The sequence below is a fragment of the Thermobia domestica genome, chromosome 9 (genome assembly GCF_964235325.1).
Source record: "Thermobia domestica chromosome 9, izTheDome1.hap1.1, whole genome shotgun sequence".
NCBI lineage: Eukaryota > Metazoa > Arthropoda > Insecta > Zygentoma > Lepismatidae > Thermobia > Thermobia domestica.
Window position 1 is genome coordinate 17,921,903 of NC_137462.1, and position 10,724 is coordinate 17,932,626.

The window sequence follows — 10,724 nt, forward strand, 5'->3', positions numbered from 1 at the left end:
TGTTTATATGTTATTCTGTCGTTAATAAATAAATTAGAATAAATATTGAATATTTTGTACTGCAAAATATTGGAGGGATGCGTCCTCCCCCCCCCCTTCCGCCCGCCAGAGACGCCCATGATTAAAAATATCCATTGAAGAGCGATGCAATGACGATTATTGATACTTAGCAAACAAGGTTTATAAAGGTCTTGGAATAGAATTTCGTAAACCCGGAAATTCAGGAATGTAGTCTTGCGCGGGTTGATTTTTATTGGTTTATTTTCGTTGGAAATTCATTGTTCCAAAACAGTTAACATTTAACATTTCAATCTTAAACCTATCCCCCGGGGGCAACGGTGGCTCAGTGATAGAGCGCTCACATTCTGGTGTGAGGGGTCCGTTGATCAATTCCAGGCCAAATTTTAATAACTCTAAGTTTCAGTAAGGTGGAATGAACCAAACAAATTATTAAATTAAATAATTACATGTTTTAATATAATTCTGTTACATTTAGAATCAAATAATTTTGTACAGTTTGTGCAACAGTGATGTTCTGGTAAAAAACCAAGGCTCTTTCGTTGCAGGGTCTGTATTGACTTCCTTCTTTAAGACCAGTATGCTGTGAAACTGTAACAAGAGAAAGTAAATAGATATTAGTGACAAAGGCGTCGGCAGAAAATTTACTGATAAAACTAAACTACAACACGAATATATTTCATTAATTCTACATTAGCGTATTACATAAAGAAATGTCAATAGATATGACAAATACCAATCGTGACATATTGAACTAAACAAGGTGTTATGGGTAAGTCGATATCTCATGCGTAGTTTTCGAGAAAACTATTTTTCCTTTGTAAATGATAACCACGATATCTATTAAGAAATACTAAAGAATCTCCTCGTCAAGGTTTTCATTATTACATTACCAACATTATGACTATCTCTTAAATTTTAATTTTTATCTAACTACGACGGAGTTTTTTTTTTTTTTTTTTTTTTTTAATTTATTAACTTCATTAACCCACCAGGAGAGAACCACACAAGATGGTGAAACGCGGATCAGCCAAGTCTACTGAAAGACACACATCCTCCATACCAAAAGATAGGCTGCTGTTCGACCAGTGTGCGGTAGAAAGGGTAGAAACCGTATCGAGTCCAATCGAAGCGTCCACCAAAGATGGACTACATAATGTAATTCACTGAAAAGGTCAATATTTTTGTTCAAATACGTTATTTATTGTAAATATTATGTAATAGGTCAGAAATATAATAATAATTATTATTATTATTATTTCATGGCTTTGAGAACTCTCAATGCTAAGTTAAATATGATGTCTGGGATAAAGAAATTCGGAAATAGGCCAGAACTGGTTCCACTTACTCAGAAGCTTCTTACATCTGCTAAGTCTGCTTACCGTAACTAGAAAGCATACTTAGAAAACCTAAGAAAGGAGGAAGCTAAAACAAGAAGTAAAGAAAAGATGAAACAAAAGAGAGGTGACGGAGAAATTGACAAAGGAAGAAAGGAGCATGATGAGATTTTGGTCACTTTTTCGTGTGCTTTCGGTCACTTTTTCGTGTACTTTTGGTCACTTTTCAAGTATTTACAAGAGACCAGACCACTATGAGCCCTGTATGTTTATTATAGTTCATATAATAAATTCCTGAAATCGGGTCCATCACTTTGACTTGCCCTATAAACTATTCCTTACAAATAGGGTCTCTATCTCTCTGTAGTTGTACTCTGTATTTTTCCCCTTACGTTGTATATATTTTTTTTTCGATGTGACTCCCATGAAGAGCCGCCACTCCCTAAATAAATTTTAGTTTCTACCACGTATACTTCGAGGCTTTGCTCCCTTTTACCTCTGGAGCTTGCCAATCATCCCCCCAGGAACTAAGACAAATTAAATTGCGGAGCCAACCTCTTCACATTTTGCTTTTGCCTTCCCAGACAAAATTTTCTCAAAGAAACCCTGGTGTTGTAGTCCGTTCATTAAAGTGTGTCGTTTGTTAAAAAGTCACTAACTTTTGGTGCTACACTAATTTACAAACCAAGCCAGGGAAAAGACAGGACGAGATCAACCATGCAGCATTTTCCTACCAGAAACGTACAAATTTTTTAAGCTACCAACTCCAATTCACAAAAATGTATTAAGCAAGCAAATTCATGTAGTTGGCTCTCGCTCCAGGCTTGCTAACCATATGATGATTTATCGTTATATACGATAATTTAATCCTTAATGCTATATACGATAATGCCTTTACGATAATAGGTGAATATACGATAATTTAAGCCTTAATGCTATATATGATAATGCCCTTGTGATAATAGGTGAATATAGGATAATTTAAGCCTTAATGCTATATACGATAATGCCCTTGTGATAGGTGAATATACGATAATTTAAGCCTTAATGCTATGTACGATAATGCCTTTACAATAATAGGTGAATATACGATAATTTTATAAAACACACTTTTTTCTATGTGTGTAATCTACGCCAACAAAATTCTCTACGAGGGAGAAGTAGGTATAAGGGGTCATTAATAAACGTGTCAGTGTTATCAACTTTTAGTTTGAAGTCTTTTCCTTGTCATCGGTGAAGTCCTTGCAAGTAAGGAACGACTTAATTATATGTGGTTCTTAAATTCAAGTACGAAGAAACGAAATATGTGCTCTGGTGTTTGAAGAAAGAAGAAAACAAACCAATGAACGAGTGTAAGAAAGGGAGTCAAATATAAAACGAGAAACAATCATTTTCAAAACAAACACGTGTGAAGAACAAAATTTTTCTAGTATCATTCGACTTAGTATAAAGTGGTCGTCACAAGTGTGATAGAGTCCTGTATTTCTTATAAAATATACTTGTCGGAAATAAAATAAAATATAAAATATACTTTCGTAAGCAAAATAGTTATTCACAAACTATTTAATAAACGTGGAGGATCGAAATTTATAGATAATTCACCCAGAAATTGAAAAAAGTAATACACGACATACATAAATTTTATTTTCATAGTTTATTATTATTATTAGTAGTAATAGTAGTAGTACAACGTCGGAAATTCAGATGCAAAATGGGATTTTTTGCTTATCAAGGTGGGATTTTAAAGAATTTCAGGTTGGCAGCACTGACCTACCAGTAATGCCGTCCAGCATTTTACCACCAGAAACGTGGAGGGCTTTTAGAATAGCAACTTAAATTCATAAGAAGTATTGATCAAGCAAATTCACGTAGTTGGTTCTCCTAGGCCGGTAGCCAGCCCAAAAATGTAGGGGGGCCGATCCAAAAATATTGTAATCACCATATTATAGTTGATTTGCAAGCCTACCGTGAAAATCTTAGGCCGGGCCCGGCCCCCCTAGACCCCCCCTGGATACGGGCCTGGGCTCTCCCTCAGAACAACAAAGAAACTTCGTTACTGCACACAAGTCACCTTAATCCAACTACAAGACGATATAGAAATAGAAAGCAAAAGGGTTTGCTAGCTGTTAAGATCATTTAAAGTCTTTAATGTTCTAATTAATTACCTTCATTTCCATATTTCTCTGCATCTGCCCAAAGCATCAAGCATATATCCTGGAGGACAAGTTTTCTTAAAGATCCTTCGTGGAACTTCTAATTCTTCTGTATTTTGACGATAACCTATTGTTGCAGAACGTTTATTAATCAGAACCCTTTGTTCTGATTTCTCTAACAGCACTTTATTGAACAACAACAAAATAACAAAGAACACAACACAAATACGTGTAAACACCATATTCATGCAGTTCGATTTCTAACCGTTTTTGCAACCGTCTATAATGTTTCACTGCAATTTATTTAGTAGCAATTATAGGAGCTCGGGGAAGGGAGACTCCTTTTATCTAAAAACCACACACCACTACAACATTACAAACTTCCTGCGAATAATTAAGGAGGAACATTTGTAACAATTCTCCGGACAGATAAATAAAGTAATTCTCCGGAAACTGTTTCATAATGATAAATCAGAAAATGCGTCAACTTAATACATGAATTATAATTCATTCAGATACTAGGAGGAACTAGAAAGTAGACCTTCCTAGAAAAAAAATATCTAATTAAGTCAGTGTTATGTGGTTATACCCTGTAGGCTGGTAGAAAAGGATAATTCATGAGAATGATTTTTTTTTAAATAGTGGAATGAGGATGTGGAAAGAAGCGGGAGAACCTCCGAGGAAATCCACGGAGGTTAGTCGCACACCACAATATATATGTTGGTGTCGATCGCAGGACTCCTGATGCAAAAATGTATAATCTAGTGCTTTTTTCTTATGTTTCGAGCGATGATAGGAAAAAAGAAGTTATGGTCTGGTCATCCTTAGAAAAAAAAAACTTTGAATTCGAGAGTTCAATAGATTTCCTCATTTCGTCGCTTTACATACCAAGAAAAGTACTTTGTGGAGTCTGTCTGTCCGTCCGTTCGGCCCGATGTATTCATCTAGAGATACCATTCAACGTAATATACAGGGTGTCCCAGGAGGAAGGGGTAATATTTTGGGAAATGATAATATGGGTGATGCTAAGCAAGAAAGTTCATATGAACATGGGTCCTAATCTCAATGGTTTGAGACCTATAAATTATGAACCATTTTTGACTTTATATTTCATATTGCTCACAGTGTAGTTATTCTATACAGATACGACATAGTGGATTTGAATAGTGATGGAATTGGCTTTTCAAAGGTATGCTACATGCAGCAGTGGTGTCTTTGGAAGAGAAATTCCATTTTCCAAAATATTGCCCCTTCCTCCTGAGACACCGTGTATATCTGGATCAGAAATGGATCATCAATAAAAACTTGACCCCAAATCCACTTATCCACCGTAACCCACTCTGACCCACGACCAACAATGACCCACCAAAACCCATCGTCATCAACTTTAACCCATGATCCACGCCCTCCTCACTACTGACTAAAGAGTTTACACTTGTAATAAAACAAGGCTGTGAAATTATCACTAATCAGAGTTTGAATTTCTACGGTCAATCGCTCAAGCAACCAGTGGATCTGACCTTTACGATATAAAATGGTAAAGTGTTTGTCATGGACCAAATTACGACGAATTTCAATTTAATTATCATATAGGCTATACCTATAATTATTTCCTTGTTGAATTACAGACACTTTTCAGTGGAAAATAGAATAAAAATTGAGTCTCAAATCAAGGTAAAGGTAAAAGGAACAGTAAAATTCGACTTTGTCTCGAAAGTCAAGTAGTGATTTCTATTGCTACGTATTATTACAATTACAAATATCAATATCCAAAAGTGCCTGAAGTTCAGTTTTCACTTACAGCTAAGTAAATAGAAACAAATGAAAAAGGAATAAAAATGAAGGCTTTGAAAGTAAAACGTAGATAAATTCACCAGTGTTGAGATAATGCTGTCTACAATGCATTGAGCAGAATGGGTCGGTTTGTTGTAGTGAGTCGGTAGGTCAGAGTGGGGCACGGTGGATGGTGAGTCGCAGTGGGTCACGTCCTGTTGACCCACTCACAAATCTTAACCCATAACCCACTCCATCTCTGCGGTAGACACTACAATTCAACATCGACCAACCTCTGATCATTTGGTAATGTCTGTTAGCAACTACTCAAACATTGTTCGTTCCCAGTGACGACGCCACCTAAAATTTCTTGTGGGCGGTCAGAGGGGCAGTACTTTTTGTATACCGAAAAGGAAAGTTTTATGTTACTTGATCTCGGATGCAGTCTGGAACAGACTTAGCCACCAGAGGGACGCCCCCCACCATTCTCTCCTCTGACGCCGTCATTGTGCATTGCTCTGAAAATGTATAGTTTCATTATATTAAAACATTAAGATTTACTCAAGTTCGTAGTCAAGAGGACTATATGGGTTCAACTCAGCTAAATTTTATTAAATAATGGACGGAAATAGCTTCAAATCCTGAGACACTAGATAAAAGACGTGTGTCAGTGTTAGACAAATTTCATTTGAATTAACACATTAACCTTTAATTGTTAATTTGCAATTAGCAATTGAAGTATATAATGATCAATTGTTAATTGCAGTTGACCATTAATCAATAAGAATCACTTTCAATTAATCAATCAATTGAAAGTAATTACAATTAAATTAATTCAATTGCAATTTAATGTAATTTTCAATTAATTCAATTGCAATTGATTTCCACAGCAATTACTTTCAATTTTTTTTACTAATTGCAATTGATATTAATTAGTGCCCAACACGCTAAATTTTGTCCTCCTTCAAAATTTCAGTTTAACATTTTTCCTTCTAAAGAACTGTCTATAGTATTCGTAATAAGTATAAATATAGAAAATAAGTGTGCAGATTTAGAGAAGTTCGACCTGTGCTGACCCTTGGTCATCTTGTCAATCTGTGCTAATCTCTCTATTTAGACTTTAAGCAATTTTGTGTTCTGTAATGTTTCTGTTGATTAAATTAGAATCCCAGGGTCATCCTTACAGAAAGCAAGCACATTAGCAATTAAAAGGACATTGACAATTGTCTTACTTACACTCAGTGGCGTATTTACGATTTTCTTTCGGGGGGGGCTTTGCTAACTTTCGGGGAGGGCTTTGCCTGAAAATGTGAAAATTCTGCAAGATATTTCATATACTTTACTATAGTAAGTAAGATTTCGGGGGGGGCTTAAGCCCGGAAGCCCCCCCCCTAAATACGCCACTGCTTACACTCTATTGCATACACAGTACTTTCGTGATCTACACAATTGTGTCTCGTAATTTCATCTCTCCATATTATTCTGCTCGAAGACGGAAGGTTAATACTTATTTAGTTAGTATAAATACAAGGGCTGTTCATTTATTTCCGAGGTTTTTTTTTTTTTTTTTACAAAGGTTGTTCCAAAACAGAGAAAATCTGTACCGACGTTTGGCAACACTGAGTATAACCTTGATACGCTCAGTAATATATAGACAAGTTGCTCTAATAGTATGAGAACAGATAGCAGGTGCTTATACCGCTTGTACTGATTGTTAGACAAAATGGAATGAGTGTGTTTCTCTGTACACCAAAATGGTTTTGAGAAAAGAGCAGAAGGTGCCATTATGTTTTGTTGTCGATTGAAGAAACCTGTAGAATAAACTTTCTGTCTTCTGCAGGAAGATCTACACACCAAGACAGAAAACCATTTGGAAATCCTCTTCATCACCTCAGGCAAAAGAAGGTTAGTCAATCAAAATTAGCTGGAAAAATTATGTTGATGGTATTATTTGACTGCGAAGTCTGATTGTCAGTATATCCCCAAGTAGTATAGTGAACATTGATTACTACAGAACAGTGCGCAAACATTACGACATCATGTGGTACAGTCCGCAGCACAAACATCTGCAACATGAGTATGTAAGTTTATTGTGAAACTACGCCTAACAGCGCAAGGAATCAACATAACGTCTAAGTGGCACGAATCACGCCAGGAGAAACCTCGGCGTCCTCCCCTGAACATTTATTTTAGAACAAAAGACTTCGTCGTTTCACAATAAACTTACATGCTCATGTTGCAGGTTTTTTTTTTTTTTTCTGCGGACTATACAATAACTACACGTATGGTTGTGTCACACAACAAAACCAATTGGATGTTGCACCATGATAATCCACACCACATACACCAATACTGTTATTCCTTACTTATATGAACTGAATGTCACAACTTTCATGTAGTCCAGATTTACCCCGTATGACTTGCGGCTATTTCCCAATTTATAAAAAAAAAAAAAACAGTTAACGTGTAACGAAATTTGAGAGTGATCGACAAGCCGTAACAGCTTGTGATGGGTCCTTACATGCTAGCGGTCATTACCTTTACCCAGGCCCGTAGCCAGCCCAAAAATTTAGAGGGACCCAGTCGAAGTTTGGGGGGGCCTGATCCAACCACATTATAGTACATCACCATACTATGGTTCACTTGTAAGCCTACCGTGAAAATTTTAGGAGGGGCCAGTAAAAATTTGGGGGGCTAGACCCCCCTGGATAGGGCCTTTCTTTACCCACACCCACTAACGGGAAGATAAATGCAAGGCTTGGAAGCTGTACTAAAGGCATCTGGCAAGCCAAAGGTACGAGCTACTCAAGTTGGGAGATCTTGGTTGATCACAATCCTTTAGAGGTAATGCAGTTGGGAAAGAAACTTTTCCGATACATATAATTTCCACATAGGTCATATTTGATACAAAATAAACATGTTATTATATTCATTTTGTAATGGAATTTTATGAAATTAAACAATCAAATTTCAATTTGTGATTGTAGATGACTAATTTTGGGTTTACCATGACTTAAATAAAGTCCATCTTTGACGCCATCCCTGCTCAAGATTCGTGCAAAAGGTTACTCTTGAATCTGAAGAGAAAAAGAAAAAAAAAAAAACTTTTTGTCTATACCAGTGATAGATTTGCATAATTATAAATTTTCTCTTACTTACCCTGAATCAGTTAAACAGATCCAAGATGCGAAATCTGTTCCTACGTTCAGCGACTTGTTCGTCATGAGGATTAGCATACACGTGATTCTCTCTGTTTTCACCTACGCCTTCCAATCCAAGAAAGAATTGCTGCAACATTCTGAGGAGCCCCAGACACCTCGTCGGACGCACAAATTCGTTATCTTCGTCCACACTCTTTTCCGTTATAACAAATAAATTTGGCGGCAAAGTAGGATCTTCCATTTTGTTTTCATTTCTTTCGGAACCCAACTCGATTAATTGAACATTATTTACAAATGGATTGTCGATTTTCACGTCAAATTTTAATACTGGTCGGCACTTGGAATGATCTATTAATATTGAACCAAATATAAAAAATATGAAGACCACATTTTGTGTAATATTCATGGATACCATCTGTTGACCAGTCGGCAAACTTGAGCAAGAAACTGTTGTTTCTGTTGTAGTAAAATAATAAAACAGAGTTTCATGTTACTTGCAACAACTTACGTCAGAGAAATGCTAAAAATATGTTCAGTACGTTTTGTTTAGATGTTTATTGTTTGTTTTGCCATTTATGAAATATGGCCAGTCGAAAAATATGACTAGTTCACTACGCAAAACTCTTAAATGTTGACATTTTATTTAATCAAGGCCATTATATGAATTTTCACACAACTTCTTGCGTAATAAACAAGCAGAAAACATTTGTTTCGAAACAGCTATTTGCAATTATTTGCATCATAATTAGCAAAAAGTAATCGTTCTTCACGCGTGTGGATGTGTCCTTGTTTGTCAAACAGATTAAGCAATAGACCCTATTAATCTAATCTATGTCGTGTACAAGAGGACTAAATTTCGCCTTTATTGTTTTTGTAAAGATTGTCCTCTTTTTGGGATAGTTCATAAAGTTCCACGGTCAGTGTGTGCAGATAAAAGCTCCACATTTTCTTCACTCGGCACTCATGGAGGTGATGCAGCCAGTGCCACGCTCTGGTGCCTTTCCTTCCCAAGGTATCTAGGTTAAAAAAAAAAAATGGGTGAACTTCAGCAATGTTGCCAAAACGTTGACACAAAAAATCGAGAAGTGAGATTTAGAATACCAATTGTGGATGAAAAGGCGTTAAAAAATATTCAGGAAAGTCTATGTTTATCCACTTTTCAGATTTTATATTCTCTGTGTGTGGGCGGGAAAGGGAGGGGAGTAGGTCTATAATCACTCCCAAAACCCAAGTCTGTTAATCAAAATGCTCTAGTTATACTTATAATAATAATAATAATAATAATAATAATAATAATAATAATAATAATAATAATAATAATAATAATAATAATAATAATAATAATAATTTAACTGGAACTCGCTCTTCTACAGGTAACCGGTTAGGTATCGGTAATGACGTATTTAAGGTCGTTCTTAGGAGGTGTGTGTGGGGTCCGATTGGAAATAATTTTGGTCGGCCTTGGGTTCTAGACAACTTGCATCAAAATCTGTAGAATCGAAAACACAGAAACGCTTCTAATACACTCTACTGCGGAGCCTAATTGGGAAGAATGCCTCCAATAACCTTAAGGCTAGCCTTGGATGTATTACTTGAGCTTCTCAACAGAAGCTCTGCAAACTAAAGGACATTTTTAGAATTGAATTTCTCCATTAGAGGCGAAGAATAACAGGAAACAAATAGGACAAGTTGCTCGCAATACAAAAGTGGCTAGATTTTTAAGAAAGTAGCCAAATCGTCATTTAAAAATCACAAAAAAAGTCGCCAATCGGATTTTTTTGTCTCTGTCCAGGAAGTCGAAATCCCTAGGTTTAGTGATCCCCCCAAAATTGGCAACATTGAACTGCAGTCGCATTTGAACGAGGGTAGAACGAAAAAAAACCTCGTCTCCCCATGGAATCGTCTCCCCCTTCAGTTGGCAGACAAACGGCTCACCGCGGTTCTCTTTAATGTTTTACCAACGAAAAGCACAAAACACATATACAATGCTACAGGCCGTTGTACAGGTTGACTGCGAACCTAAGGCCGTCCAAAATTGTGTGTAAGTCCGTCTCTGTAGTTGGCAAATGGTCGGCTAAAAGGCCAATTAAAGCGTAGGCCCAAGATTAGTAGTTGGTTGGTCTACCATTTTCCATTGTTGAGCTTACCGTTTGTGCTGCTACGATTAATTCCTTTACATAGTTTCCAATCAAATATACACTGATGCGCATAACTTAAGTAAGATTCGCATGCGGCCCCACTTCCAAGTAGGATGGATCGGTGAAACTTGAACCATACATGGA

General features: G+C 36.5%; 1 long non-coding RNA gene across 1 annotated transcript; it reads right to left on the reverse strand.

Annotated features, from left to right (window-relative positions):
* Positions 1-447: 447 nt before the first annotated feature.
* LOC145693920 (uncharacterized) lies at positions 448-3,850 on the reverse strand. Its single transcript, XR_014132852.1, has 2 exons — positions 3,521-3,850; positions 448-609 (listed from the first exon to the last, which is right to left on the reverse strand). It is a non-coding gene; the product is annotated as an uncharacterized LOC145693920 (long non-coding RNA).
* Between the last annotated feature and the right edge of the window lie 6,874 nt (positions 3,851-10,724).